This window comes from Brienomyrus brachyistius, chromosome 17 (assembly GCF_023856365.1).
Source record: "Brienomyrus brachyistius isolate T26 chromosome 17, BBRACH_0.4, whole genome shotgun sequence".
Classification (NCBI taxonomy): Eukaryota; Metazoa; Chordata; class Actinopteri; order Osteoglossiformes; family Mormyridae; genus Brienomyrus; species Brienomyrus brachyistius.
In genome coordinates, this window is record NC_064549.1 from 19011463 (window position 1) to 19027820 (window position 16358).

The window sequence follows — 16358 nt, forward strand, 5'->3', positions numbered from 1 at the left end:
GTCTGTCATTGATGTTAGTTCACGTCAGATGTTTCCTGCTCCCCGTTCCCCCGATTCCCTTATTAAAAATCCTAGTTTACCCCGTAATTCGCCTGTCTGCCGGCTTCCTGTCTGCTCGCCTGCCCGTTTGCCTTATTCGCATTCAGCGATTGTGACAACCACAGACAGTTTTTATTATTATTATTATTTATTTATTTATTTTTTTGTTCATGATGTACTAAATTGAATGCAAAATTGAGTTTAATGAAGCTGTCCATGACCCCCATGGGTCCACAGAAAACTCACAAAACATAATTATAAATTACCCATAGCCAATGTTTACTGTCCAATGAAAACAGGAAAACAGCTTGGAAACTTATAATCAGGGATGGATTACGGACCGGGCCAGCAGGGCCGCTGCCCAGGGGCCCTTGGAGTGCAGGGGGCCCGTGGGGCCCCTAGCCCAAAACAATTTGCAACACTTATCAACAATGTATTTTCGTTTGTCTATTTTAGAGGGCCTACATTCTTTGATCCTCTGCCTACAAGGGCCCCTGACCTTATAGGGAGGGCGTTTGGCTGCCAAGTGCCCTTGAATTGTGGTGGTTGTGGTGGTGGTGCTGGTGGTGGTGGGGGGGGCCCTCGCGAACGTTTTGCCCAGGGGCCCACACAACCCATAATCCGTCCCTGCTTAAAATGGATTCCAATGTGGTGTGTTCTCCTTCACTGTCATGTTTAAGTCAATGGGAACCTAAAGTACTCACAGGTAAGTGGCTCAGATGTTGATTGGCAACTGACTGTATTCTCACATGTCAGCAGTTTGGCTTTGATCTGCTTGCCCTGTCAGAGGATCTCACTCCTGAGCACTAGTCTTTCTCAGCAGAAGACCAGGAGCCTTTCAGTCTTGTCTCCTCAAACGATATTTGGTCTGAGAGATCAGGCCATTTGGTGTCCAGAGACATTCTCAGCTCTGCCTATTCGTCAGAGTTTGCATTTTCTCAACTTTTGCAAGATCAGACCAAACTGGTTTTTCAAATGTTGCAGGTAACACTGAAGCAAAAATTTATTTATGTCTTCTAAGGAAAAAGTCTGGATGAAATCTTTTGGTGCATTCATGTGTAAGTACAAATCTCTATTATTAATAATTTATTATTATATATTGTTTGATATTACCATTACTGTACATATATTACCATACTGTACATAGATACGAGATGCAAGATTTTTACTTGCCATTTGTGCATAAAACCAACATTCCAGGCACATTGGAATTCTTGTGCAGAGCCAGAGTCAAGTCAGTAGAACTCTTATTTACAAAAAAAGAAAAAAAGATGGTAATATTTATACAAAGGAAAAAAAATACAAGTACTAATCAAGAAAGAACTATGAAAGAAATTTTAAATACAATAAATGCTGCAAATTATTGCATAGCTACGTAGAAGGCAGGTGTTGCACAGTTATAATATTACACATTTAGAATATTGCACATCTTATCCTGTTGCACATTTAGAATATTGCACATTCATCCTATTTCACAGATAATGAAATGTATAGTTTTTGTGTCTAAGCAAAGAGTGAGCTGGATGGAGTGAGTCCCTGATAATTCCCTCTGCTCTTCTCCGACAGCGCTGTGCATACATAGAGTCCATGGAAGGGAGTTTTATCCTTATGATCCTCTCTGCAGTCTTTATGACTCTTTGCAGAGCCTTCCTCTTTGCCTGTGTGGTGTTCCTGTACCAGACAGTGATGCCTGCGGTGAGGATGCTCTCTATCAGTCCTCTGTAGGCCTGAGTGAGAGGGTGATGGTTCAGGCCGGCTTTCCTGAGCAGCCTAATGAAATAAAGCCTTTGCTGGGCTTTTTTCACTGTGGCTGTGGTATTAGGAGTCCAGCTCAGGTCTGATGTAACCTGCAGTCCCAGAAATCTGTGGCTGTCATCACACTCAACCTCAGTCCCTTTGATGATAAGAGGCTGTAGAGGGGGAGGGTTCTTCCTGAAGTCCAGTACTATTTCTTTGGTCTTGTCTGTATTGAGGATGAGGTCATTCTCCTCTCCATAGTCAAGAATGTTATTTACCATGGTCCTGTACCCCGACTCGTCCCCCGCCTTGATGAGCCCCAGGACAGTGGTGTCGTCATCGTATTTATTGACGACAGAGTTATCCTGGGTGGAGACACAGTCATAAGGGTACAGGGTGAAGAGTTTTGCACTGAGGCAGCCCCCCTGTGGGGATCCAGTGCTGACTGTAAGCTCAGCAGACACGCGTACTCCCATTCTCACCACCTGTGGTCTATCTGTCAGGAAGTTCAGAATCCAATTACAGGTGGGAGTTGGAACGCTGAGGTCTGTCAGCTTCTCCATCAGGTGGATGGTATTGAAAACAGAGCTGTAGTCCCGGAAGAGCATCCTGACATACGTTCTGCTACATTCCAGGTGTTGCAGAGTGTGGTGTAGGACTATTGCTATTGCATCATTCACTGAGCAATTAGGACGGTAGGCAAACTGGAGGGGATCGATGACATCTGGGACCATGTGGTTGATGTGGGTGAGAACCAGGTTTTCTAAACACTTAAGGACAACTGGTGTGAGTGCCACTGGTCTGAAATCATTTAGGGTGGATGTGTTCGGTCTTTTGGGGACTGGTATGATGGTGGAGGATTTAAAAATATGGGGGACTACTGCCTGGGATAGAGACATGCTGAAGATATCAGCATACAAACCAGCCAGGTGTTCCCCACAGGCCTTCAGAACTCGGGGAGGGACTCCATCACTTTTTTCAGTGCTTTCAGGACCTGTGTGTGTCATCTGGAGGACAGTGTAAGTGGGCTAACAGGGGGCCTTTGAGGGTGTGTCTGTGTTCAACCTGTCCAATTTGGCATAAAAGGTGTTAAGGCTGTCTGGAAGGGTGGTGTCTCGGGGGTCTGTGGTTGTTGTGGTTCTCCTGTAGTTTGTGACAGATTGGATTCCCTGCCGCATGCCGTGCGAGTTATGGTTGAGGTAGTAGCCTTCCAGTGTTTGGATCTGGGGGGATCCCGAGGTGTTCCCAGGCCAGCCGGGAGACATAGTCTCTCCAGCGTGTCCTGGGTCTTCCCCGGGGTCTCCTCCCAGTGGGACATGCCCGGAACACCTCCCCAGGGAGGCGTCCCAGAAGCATCCTAATCAGATGCCCGAGCCACCTCATCTGGCTCCTCTCGATGCGGAAGAGCAGCAGCTCTACTCTGAGTCCCTCCCGAATGACTGAACTCCTCATCCTAACTCTAAGGGAGAGCCCAGCCACCCTGCGGAGGAAACTCATTTCGGCCACTTGCACCCGCGATCTCGTTCTTTCGGTCACTACCCATAGCTCATGACCATAGGTGAGGGTAGGAACGTAGATCGACTGGTAAATCGAGAGCTTTGCCTTTTGGCTCAGCTCTCTCTTCACCATGACAGACCGATGTAGCGCCCGCATGACTGCTGACGCTGCACCGATCCGCCTGTCGACCTCCCGTTCCATCGTTCCCCCACTCGTGAACCACTTGGGGGAGGACCCCATCCCCAACCCGGAGAGAGCATTCTACCCTTTTCCGGCTGAGAACCATGGTCTCGGATTTGGAGGTGCTGATTCTCATCCCAGCCGCTTCACACTCGGCTGCGAACTGCTCCAGTGAGAGCTGAAGGTCATGGTCCGATGAGGCTAACAGAACCACATCATCTGCAAAAAGCAGAGACCTAATTCTAAGGTCACCGAACCAGACACCCTCAACGCCCTGGCTGTGCCTAGAAATTCTGTCCATTAAAGCTATGAACAGAATCGGTGACAAAGGGCAGCCCTGATGGAGTTCAACCCTCACCGGAAACAAGTCCGACTTATTGCCGCCCATGCGGACCAGGCTCTGGCACCGGTCATACAGGGACCGAACCGCCCTTAAAAGGAAGCCCGGTACCCCATACTCCCGGAGCACTCCCCACAGGACTCCTCGAGGAACACGGTCGAATGCCCTCTCCAAGTCCACAAAACACATGTAGACTGGTTGGGCAAACTCCCATGAACCCTCCAAAACCCTGCTGAGAGTATAGAGCTGGTCCACTGTTCCATGGCCAGGGCGAAAACCACACTGCTCCTCCTGAATCCGAGGCTCGACAATCCGGCGGACCCTCCTCTCCAGGACCCCCGAATAGACCTTACCAGGGAGGCTGAGGAGTGTAATCCCCCTGTAGTTGGAGCACACCCTCCGGTGCCCTTTCTTAAAGAGGGGGACCACCACCCCGGTCTGCCAGTCCAGAGGAACTGCCCCCGATGTCCACGCGATGCCGCAGATGCGTGTCAGTCAGGACAGCCCCACAGCATCCAGAGCCTTAAGGAACTCCGGGCGAATCTCATCCACCCCCGGGGCCCGGCCAGCGAGGAGCTTTTTGACCACCTCAGTGACCTCCGCCCCAGAAATAGGCGAGTCCACCCCCAAGTCCCCACACTCTGCTTCCATATCAGAAGGCATGTCGGTGGGATTGAGGAGGTCTTCAAAGTATTCCTTCCACCGACCCAAAACGTCCTGAGTTGAGGTCAGCAGCGCACCATCCCCACCATAAATAGTGTTGATGCTGCACCGCTTTCCCGCCCGGAGCCGCCGGATGGTGGACCAGAATCTCCTCAAAGCCTTCCGAAGTTGTTTTCCATGGCCTCGCCAAACTCCTCCCACACTTGAGTTTTTGCCTCAGCAACCGCCAAAGCCACATCCCGCTTAGCCTGCCGGTAGCTGTCAGCTGCGTCTGAAGTCCCACAGGCTAAAAAGGCCCGATAGGACTCCTTCTTCAGCTTGACAGCATCCCTTACCACTGCTGTCCACCAGCGGGTTTGGGGATTGCTGCCGCGACAGGCACCGACTACCTTACGGCCACAGCTCCGGTCAGCTGCTTCCACAATGGAGGCACGGAAAATGGCCCATTCGGACTCAATGTCCCCCGCCTCCCCCGGGATATGGGAGAAGTTCTGCCGGAGGTAGGAGTTGAAACTCTCCCTGACAGGGGATTCCGCCAGACGTTCCCAGCAGACCCTCACTATACGCTTGGGCCTGCCAGGTCTGGCCGGCTTCTTCCCCCACCAGCGGAGCCAACCCACCACCAGGTAGTGATCGGTTGACAGCTCCGCCCCTCTCTTCACCTGAGTGTCCAAGACATGCGGCCGCAAGTCCGATGACACGACAACAAAGTCGATCATCGAACTGCGGCCTAGGGTGTCCTGGTGCCAAGTGCACATATGGACACCCTTATGCCTGAACATGGTGTTCATTATGGACAGTCCGTGACGAGCACAGAAGTCCAATAACAAAACACCGTTCGAGTTCAGATCGGGGGAGCCGTTCCTCCCAATCACGCCCCTCCAGGTCTCACTGTCATTGCCCACGTGAGCATTGAAGTCCCCCAGCAGAACAAGAAAGTCCCCAGGAGGAGCGCTCTCCAACACCCCTTCCAAGGACTCCAAAAAGGGTGGGTATTCTCAACTGCCGTTTGGCGCATAGGCGCAAACAACAGTCAGAACCCGTCCCCCCACCCGAAGGCGAAGGGAGGCTACCCTCTCGTCCACTGCGGCAAACCCCAATGTACAGGCACCCAGCCTGGGGGCAATAAGTATGCCCACGCCCGCTCTGCGCCTCTCCCCGTGGGCAACTCCAGAGTGGAAAAGGGTCCAACCCCCCTCAAGGAGACTGGTTCCAGAGCCCAAGCCGTGCGTCGAGGTGAGTCCGACTATATCTAGCCGGAACTTCACAACCTCGCGCACCAGCTCAGGCTCCTTCCCCATCAGAGAGGTGACATTCCTTGTCCCTAGAGCTAGCTTCTGTAGCCGAGGATCGGACCGCCAAGGTCCCTGCCTTTGGGCGCCGCCCAGATCACATCGCACCCGACCCCTATGGCCCCTCCCATGGGTGGTGAGCCCATTGGAGGGGGGACCCACGTGCCTTGTTCGGGCTGTGCCCGACCAGGCCCCATGGGTGTAGGCCTGGCCACCAGGCGCTTGCCATCGAGCCCCACCCCCAGGCCTGGCTCCAGGGGGGGGCCCTGGTGACCCGCGTCCGGGCAAGGGAAAACGTGGTTCCAAAATTGTTCTCTTCATAGGGGTTTTCTGAGCCGCACTTCGTCTGGTTCCTTACCCAGGACCTGTTTGCCTTGGGTGACCCTACCAGGGGCATAAAACCCCAGACAACATAGCTCCTGAGATTACTGGAACACGCAAACCTCTCTACCACGATAAGGTGTCGGCTCCAGGAGAGGTTATGGGTGTGTGTCTTTGAATAATAAAATTTCTTTGTGTAGCGGATTTCATTCTGCCTTGTGTAGTTTTAGTTGATCATCAATGACGGGACAACACCAACATGTAATTCATACATGTATTTCTGCACAGAAAACAAATAATACAGACACAGGTCTTGTATCCCTCCTTTCTGCACCTATGTAACAATACAGTATATCTCTCATTAGGGGAAACCCAAACACCCGGTCAAATACACATAGTTAATTAACTTTCAAAAATAAAATATTGCGCGCAGACCACACATACCTCTCACCGTCATGGCACGTTTCAAAGAGAGAGTGAAACAGGAGTTCCACTCTACTGAACCAGGGGCGCGGATTATCCCATAAAAGATGGGGGGTTTTTTACAAAAATAATTCACAATGAATATTAATTAAGCAACAAAAGAAAATATATACATCTTCCACTTAACCAAAATAACAACAAAACAAATAAACAAAAAGGTAAATAGACAAGCAAAATTCCCCCCTCTAATGTAATCCCCGATAATCCGCTCTACATGCCAGATAAGTGTGGTGTGATCCAAGACAGAATCCCGTAATAAATCATAGAAAATAATAAAATAAAAGTCTCAAAGTATATTTTAAACAGTTTGCAAAACAAATCTAGTGTAACCAAAACACCCTGGTACATCTGCAGACTGCAGCCTGGTTCTTCTGTATTCTCAATAAGGACAGGCCTCTTGTAGGAGTCCTAGCAGTGCACTTCACACTTGCACTTAATGCTTCCCTTTCCGTTTGAAGGTCACTTGATGTCATCATCCAATTCATGAGAAAGTGTTGGATGAGTTGACGGTCATCTCTGCCATTAGAAAGTCGGTTTAGCCCTCTACCTGGCTAGTTTTTGGTCACTCCCAGTGTCTTCTGTTTAACCTTGTTCTTGTGTACTGCTGTCTTAGGAATTTTAAGCCTAGAAGGAACCTGCCATGTAGCCTTCTGCCAGCAGAACCAGGATTAAATCAAGATTTAACATGCATACTGTATGTGTGTGTGAGCATAATTTAGTGTCACTGTTCTTAAACGTTACTCTCATATGCACACAAGTCTTATATATAAAAACTCCTTTTTCATCCAGCCCCTTTCCACCATACAAATACATGAATCAATATTCTTGTGCTGACCTGTGACAAAATGGTTCTGAGGTTACCTTTACAAAGAGCAAAGAGCCCAATCAAACATCCAGCTTGCCTCTATGACAACAGCATGTAAACATCAGTCTGCATTTATTACATTCATTAAAAAGCCACTTGAAATTGCAAAATTTGCTTTTTATTGAATATCATACCTTGTACAGTATTTCACGTTTATATAGTTGTTACAAACCTTAGTAATGGTTTTAATACTGTTGGAAATTGAAAAAATAAACTTATTTGTAATCTATATTTGCTGTGTGTATTCTGCTAAAGGTCACTGCACTATCATCACTGCAAAGAAATTAAGAATATGTTTACTATTTTTCAAATTTAAGTGCAAACTAGTAAAGCTGAGTATTGGAGCAAAACCTAGAGAAACACTGCATGATTTTGCCTAGGATTTTCATCCTTAATGTTTTAATGAAAACAGTTTTGGATTTACACTTTATTTGGATTTTCAATATGATCTAAGTTCTTTTGTTGTGGTCTGTGTCACAGCGTGCATCAGGCAAGCAGGCACTCGGAGCTGTGAATATGGGAAAACGGGGTTTATTGAGTGGGAACAGGCACAAACGTCAATTACAGACCTAGGGAAAGAGACTTGAACGCGGACTGAAATACACAAGGCAAGCCGAAATAACAGGAAACAGCTGGTCACAATCGAGGTTTCACATGAGGTAAATGAGGGGGCATGGCACACAGGAGGATCATACGAGCATGTCATGACAGAACCCCCTCCCCAAGGTACGTACTCTGGGAGCGTTGTAGGGGAGGCGAAGGACGAGATGGGACCGGGGACACGGGACCTGGAAGACAAACGCGAAGACCATCAACGAGGGACTGGGAACAGGACGGACACACAAAAAAGGCACAAGGGCAACAAGCAGTACAGAACCTGATACAGAATGGGAAACGCAGACAGACAAACCAGAAAAGGAGACACAGAGGGAATAGACAACGGAGGAACAAAAGGACCAGGAGTGAACACGGGAGGCACAGAAGGACGAGGAGCAGAGACAGGAGGGACAAAACAGGAATGCCAAAACCAGTACGGCGGACAAGGGGGAGCTCGAGGAAACCCCAATGGGTGCAAGGTGGCAGCCACAGGGGCAGCAAGCAACCACGAGGCCGAAGCAGAAGGGACAGATGAAGGAGGCGAGGATGTAGTTGGAGGGGATCCCAGCTAAGGCAAGGAGGGAGGGAAAGTTTCAGCAAGCAACGGCACAGCCACAGCAAGCAAAGGCGGCATCCACTAACAAGCTGTAGGGACGGGACCCACAGGCGATTGATGAGTCGAAGTGGGGGAATCCGCAGGCGACCGACAAGGCATTGGAGGTGGGACCAAAGGCGGCCGACAAGCCACCGAAGGGGAACCCGCAGGCGACCGCCGAGCAGGAGCCAGTGGATCTGCAGGTGTCCCCGGAGCCATGAAGGCGAATCAGGGGGCAGGATGGGTGAGACTTGACCCTTGCGCAGGTATCCACTCCCCTTGCGGGAAACCGACAAGTGGGGACCTGGCCAGGATAAACCTTGCTTGGGCGATGGTGTAGGGGTTAATCTCCTAAAGGAGTCCAGTGGGGCCATCAGAGAGGTCCCTGAGGGATCCCACTCGAGCTCCTCTCCTCCAAGGGGGAAGGAGCGTTGGTCAGACAATCCAGGACCTCCTCAGGGAATGGGACTGGTGTCATGGGTGGAGCAGGAGGCGGAGGCAGAGGAACCTCGGGTAGAGCAGCAGGCGGAGGCGACGCCTGGGACCTTGAGCGGAAGCGGTGCCTCAGGAAGGGGCGGAGGCGGCGCCTCAGGAACGGGCGGAGCTGGGACAGGTGAGGCAGGCACCTCAATAACGGGTGGAGCAGGAATGGGCAGACCAGGTGCCTCAGGAACGGGAGGAGCAGGGATAGGCAGAGCTGGGGCATCAGGTGCAGGTGGAGCTGGGGCTGGAGCATCAGGCGCAGGCAGAGCCGGGGCCGGAGCAGCAGGAGGTGGAGGCGGGACCCCGGTGCAGCAGCAGGCAGAGCCGCAGCAGGATCCTCGGGCGGAACAGCAGGCGGCACCATAGCAGGAGCCTCGGGCGGAACAGCAGGCAGCGCCGTAGCAGGAGGCGCAGGCAGGCCGTCAGCTGTCAGGACTGGAGCCCCGCAGGGTGGCAGCGCTGAAGGAACCACTAGGGGTTCTGTGGGGGCCTCGGACACAGCGTGAGCCTCTGTGGGTGGCAGTTCAGGCACGACAGGCAGAACAGACGGGTCAGGAACAGGCGGGTCTGGAACAGGCAGAACAGGCGGGTCGGGAACTACAGGCAGAACAGGGACATCAGTTATTGCGGCCAGGGTTGGCGCTGTAAGAGTACACGTTGCGCCTTTAAGAGCTCTTTGGACCCGCGGGATAGTATCCTATATTGCCCTGGCTCCATGATTAGCAGGGAAGCTGCTAGCTGTGACAGCCCTGTGGCAGCAATGCGAGCTTTGGGCACCTGTACAAGCGAGGTGGTGGGGATGTGTGGGGTGAGCACTGCAGAGAGAGAGCAGGCGCCCAGGAAGATTTTCGGGGCTTCCACTGGTCTCCTCTCCTTTCGCTTCTTCTATTTCTTCTTCTGGCTCACAGCTGTTGCCGGATGTTGCACCGTTTCCAAGAGGATGGATGGCGGGTTTACAATCTCTGCTGTGTGCAGCGCGAACAGCTGAATCCTCCTCTCCGTCACATGCTGCACCAGCAGCCAGATGTTTTCGCACACCTTTTTTAGGAGATTCCCAGGAGACTCCAGGAGAGTCCCACTCCGGCTGGCTAGTTCCAGCACCTTGGGATCTTCTCGGACCTCAGGCTGGCTGAGCCTGTAAATCACCTTCTGTAGCAAACCCGCATTTGTTGCCGCTCAGCTAGCAGAGGTGAGTCTTCTACGGAGAGGTCTGTCATTCTCTCATGGCGTGCGTCAGGCGAGCAGGGAAGCAGGCACTCGGAGTCGTGAATACGGGCAAACAGGATTTATTGACTGGGAACAGATGAAAAGTTTGCACAACCTGCAAATATTTTTAAATGTTGCTGCAGTAGAAATGATACAGACACAATTATATTGCAAAGTGGAATGTACAAACAGAGCAAGTTTGTGTATAAAGTGAATATCATGGTACCCAGTTCAGGATAACTGACTTGAAGAAAGATGGACGGATCCTAGAATGACCCACCTCAGCCCCAATGGAAATTTGTGGTATGCATGTGGCAAATCTGCCAAGAGGAATGGGCAGCCATCACTGCTATGCAGTGTGCTAAGCTGGCCAACCCCAACCTCGAATGCGGCAAAAAGTGGTTGCAGGTTCTGATTTCTGCAGCTAAATACATAATTTTGCCTTTAAATTTCACCTTTGTTCATGTTTCATCACTGGAGTCATCAATCGGTCAATCGTGTCCTGTAACTATATAAAAGGGAAAATTTAATTTAATGGATGGTGCTGTCCAAAGTGATGTACAGGTAAGGATCAGAACAGCAATAGCCAGTGTAGCTACCGCAGGGTGCCCAAATTCTGGACCTGGAGGGCCAGTCTGCAACACAGTTTACAGATTTCTCTGCTCTGACATACCTACTAAAGCTTGTAATTAACTGATTAGTATGTTTGAGCAGAGAAATCCACAAACTGTGTTGCAGACTGGCCCACCAGGGCCAAAATTGGGGAACCCTGACATACAACCATGGATATTAAGGGATTTTAACCTGTGACCTCCAATTACTGTATACAGAGCCAACAAAGCCAAAGTGCAAAACACAGAATTGCTGCAATTAAAGAAAAAAAAAATTTGTAAATGTCTTTTTTATTGATTTGAATTCTTGCTACAGCTGTAAGGGTGAACATACTGCTATCGAGCTAAATACACATTAACAATCTAATAAAACATCAGTTGTACTATCAATCTTAATGTAAACCATTTCTTAATAATAATTAATAAAAACACATCAGGATTGCATCATCGGCTTCACAGCTAAGTGATACATTAAAGTGGAAAAGTATCCGCATAGTGGAAGAATGACAATTCTAGCCCAGGTTAATTGTTAACCATTGTTAGCAATATCAATTAATAATAATTTATCACGCAGTATTCTGCACATAAAAACACCATAGTCTACAGATAGAGGTTGGACATTACTGTGTGTATGTAATGAACCACAAATAAGGCATAAGTGCTAATCAACACTTTAAAGTACAGCTTTCAACTGTTCAAAAAGTCATGAAAAACAATGCCATTCACTGGAATCATTGCGGCATCAACAACTAACTTTCTTCTTTTAATGTGATATCGAATTGGGTATTGAGAATCATGCAATTCTACTGGTATTGGTACCAACTACTAAATTTCTGGTGTCATGAAATTCCTACTATTGGCTCCATTCTCCACAGAAGCCAGTATTCCCTGCCTTCCATTGATGACATTTTTGCATCATTGGCTGGAAGTGAGTGATTTTCAAAGATAGATCTTGTGCAAGCCTGTCTTCAACTGGGAGTAGAGAAATCCTCAAAAGGATTTCTCACAATGAACACACATAAGGGGCTGGTCTGATACAACAGTATAGCTTCACCTCCAGCATTATGGCAGAGGGCTATGGAAGAAATACTTCAAGGCATACCTGGAACTCAGTGTTACCTTGATGACATCTTTGTAACTGGATGGGACAACAGAGACCCTCTGGAAAACTTTTAAAAGTACTCACAAGGCTTAAGGAGTATGGGCTATTAGAGCTCTAAAACCTGAAATTACTAATCTGCAGGATAGTAAGGGTCTTATAATAGTAAACGACATTGATATAGCAAATGAGTTCAATGATAGTTTTGCACGGGTATTCACTGTTGAGGACCATAGTAATTTACCAGTTATTACCTATCCAGCATTGTCTATAGCTAATATATATATAACTGAAGCAGATGTTTTGCAAAGCCTAGCTAAGCTCAAAATAAATAAATCACAGGGCCCTGATGGCATCTTACCTATAGTGTTAAAAGAGATGAGGGATATTATTTGCCGACCCTTAACTTTACTGTTTCAAAAATCCTTATCTGAAGGTGTGGTACCTTCTGATTGGAAGCACGCCTTCATAACGCCTATTTTCAAAAAAGGGGATAGAAGTAATTTGTCTAACTATAGGCCAATCAGTCTAACTTGTATAACTGGTAAAGTTATGGAGGCTATAATCAAAGAGAAAATGATAGATTACCTGGACTCCAATAACATTTTGCGGGATAGCCAGCATGGATTTAGAAGAGGTAGATCCTGTTTAACAAATCTGTTGGAGTTTTTTGAGGAAGCTACTCAGGAAGTTGATGATAAGAAGGCCTATGATGTCATCTACTTAGATTTCCAAAAGGCTTTTGATGTTGTCCCCCACAAGAGGCTCCTACTTAAACTCAAAGCGACAGGTATTTTAGGTACCGTAGCGACCTGGATTGATAACTGGTTAACAGATAGGAAACAGCGAGTAGTTATAAGAGGCACAATGTCACAGTGGGCTTGCGTTCATAGTGGGGTACCGCAGGGTTCGATTTTAGGACCACTATTGTTCCTAATTTACATAAATGATATGGATACCAATATATACAGTAAACTGGTGAAATTTGCAGATGACACCAAGGTGGGTGGTGTAGCAGATACTGAATTAGTGGCTCAGCAGCTACAGCGGGATCTTGATTTAATTAGTGACTGGGCCGATACCTGGCAGATGAAATTTAACGTCGATAAATGTAAGGTACTCCATCTAGGGAGCAGAAATATAAAGTACAGGTATTTCATGGGTGTCACTGAAATAAAGGTAGCTGATCATGAGAAAGACCTTGGTGTGTATGTTGATGCTTCCATGTCCCATTCTCGCCAGTGTGGGGAAGCAATAAAAAAGGCCAATAGGATGTTGGGGTATATCTCCAGGTGTGTGGAGTTTAAGTCAAGGGAGGTAATGCTAAGATTATACAATTCCTTGGTGAGACCTCACCTAGAATATTGTGTGCAGGTTTGGTCACCATATCTTAAAAAGGACATTGTGGCCTTAGAAAAGGTGCAGCGTAGGGCCACAAAAATGATTCCTGGTCTTAGAGGAATGTCATACGAGGAACGGTTACTTGAGCTAAATCTGTTCAGTCTCAAGCAAAGGAGATTGAGGGGGGACATGATCCAGGTATATAAGATTCTAACAGGTTTGGATGCTGTTCAACCAAATAGTTACTTCAGCATTAGTTTAAATACACGAACTCGTGGCCATAGGTGGAAATTAGCGGGAGAACATTTCAAGCTGGATTTAAGGAAGCACTTCTTTACGCAGCGTGTAGTCAGAGTATGGAATAGCCTTCCTGATAATGTAGTGCAAGCTGAATCCTTGGGTTCCTTTAAATCAGAGCTAGATAAGATTTTAACGACTCTGAGCTATTAGTTTAGTTCTCCCCAAGCGAGCTTGATGGGCCGAATGGCCTCCTCTCGTTTGTATAGTTCTTATGTTCTTATGTTCTTATGTTCTTATGTGCAAAGAGAGAGAAATATGAAATGTTTTTCAAAGAGAAAATAACATATTGTGGACTTGTCATTGATAGAAATGGCCAGCATATGTCAGGATTGGTGCCTTCTGCTCCCTCCTCCTGTGTTCGTTCCCCTTTGGTCAGTAGGCACTGTTGGTTACCTTGCCTTTCCCCATCTTTGTCTTTCACCCTTGTGTGTTATCTTTGTTTCACAGGGCACCACATAGTTCAATGGGTTGAACGTGTGGTCATGAGTTCAAGACTCACCTTTTGGTTAATTTATGGGTTTTATTATTTTATGTTGGTATTGTTTTCTTTGTCTTCCCTGTTTGCACCTGGGTTAACTCTACTGCTTGTCCTTGTTCCTATTTCTTCTTCTTGCATCAGCTAAAGAAATTTAAACTGTCGCAGAAGTTCATGGCTAAGTTCTACATGGCTGCAGAAGAATCAATTATTACATCCTCCACCTGTGTCTGGTTTTACTCTGCAACACCACATTCTAAGAGGAGACTATAGCGTATAATGCGATTTGTGGAGAAGATCATTGGCTGTCAGCTCCCCTCACTTGAAGCCCTGTACTCATCTAGGATGAGGAACAGAGCCAAAATCATTGTCAGTGCATTGATATTTTGAGGAAGTGAAAAGTTATTGCAGTTTTGATCAACAAAAACCTGGTCTTAAAATCAAAAAGATTACAGTGGGAAAGATCATTAATGCATAAATAAAAATATAAAAAAAAATCACTGTCCAGGTTGGTGCTACACAGTGGTGGTGGTGAAGTGGCTCCCCTTTGGTTCTGTGAAGCACTTGCAAAGTGTTATACATTCAAGCATTGAACAGAGTAGGAGCAAGAACACACCTATTGCGAACCCCAGAATCAAATAGAAAGAATGCAGAGGTTCTCCCTCCACTCTGCACAGCACTCACAGTACCAGTGTACAGGCCGGCCATGATATCCAGCAACTTCAGGGGGATCCCTGTAGTTTCCACAATCCAGGCGATCACCTTTCCCTTTCCAGATAGGGACTACCAGTCTAATTTTCCAGTCAGTTGGGATGACGCCTGACTCCTAAATGGAAGCAAAGATTGCCTGCAATGCCAGGAGGACAGCCTTACCAGCAGCCTGGAGAAGTTCACCTCAGATACCACAGATCTCTGTGGCCTTCCCTGCCCCCAGCTGATTCACCACCCATGCAATCTCACTGAAATTGGGTGGTTCACAGCTGATCGAAGGATCAGCTTCGAGAATCATGGACCCAGAGATGTCCAACATCCTAGCTGGAGGGTCAGCTTTAAACAACTGCTCAAAGTAGCCAGCCCGGCGAGTCACTACTGCAGTGTCATCCATAAGACAGCAGACACCCAAGAAGTGCCTTAGCCTGAGTCACATGTCACTCCTTTCAATGAGTGTGTTATCAGAAACCATAGGAAGGAGCTGATCCGCTACAGCAACAGCTACTCCCTGAGTATGGCAGCCATCAGACCGACCAGATCAAAAGTAGATATACCCACCTACAGAGATCTGGCCACTCCCCGGTCTGCATACCTTCAGAGAGTGCTGCCACCGGAACGCGGAGTTTATGAAGCTCTCCCGACAGCAGAGAAAGATGGTCATCTTGCCGGAGAAACAAGACGTTCCACGCACCTACCCAGTTGGGTCGCCTCAAACTGGAGCTCAAGTGCCGCCATGCAGCAGGCGATGCTTCAGCACCACACCAGTCCCCATCCCAACAGGCCTGACCCTATTGGCTCGCCGACGGTTTTGACTCATCTGGAGATGGGGCTCCCGAAGGCTTTCCCCATCTCCTTTATGGTGCATGCAGCCTTCCTGCGGGCAGCTGCAGCAGAGCTACTCCCACAGAGAGAAAAAAAAGTATCGTGCTTGTTTAAATCAAGCAGTTGTGAGTTGTTTTACGGAAGCTGGAGTGCCAATCCCACCACCAACTCCCAAAGAAATTGTTTCCCTGCAAGTTGGAGGACAAGTTGTTAAATGTTGGATTTAATTTAGAAATCTAGGACTAAAGTGATCTTTTCAAATGTTTAATGCAAATCTTAAATCTCTGATTAAAAAAAAATATTTAGTGTCAAATTAAATATTTCATGTGAAAGTAAAAAAATAACTATACAGAGATTAGTTCAATATTCAATTTATATGTGCAAATAAAATCTTAAAAACACGACAGGTATTTCAAAATTTAGGATTTTGATGTATTACATGGATTTAGCATTTAACATTAATTAATTATACAGTAAATGGTAAATTGACATGTTAAAGGGTATATTGACAATAAATGCAGTACAGGTGAATAAAATCCAGACATTCCTTAAGCATTAATTATGTTGTATAAACAGTGGGAGTACAATAAAATGTCTTCAAACTCAGGGGATTGTAAGTGTAATATTTGGTCTATCATATGGTATTAAGCATTCTCACAGACGTTTTGATATTCACAAGATAAATTGATGATGGCATGCAT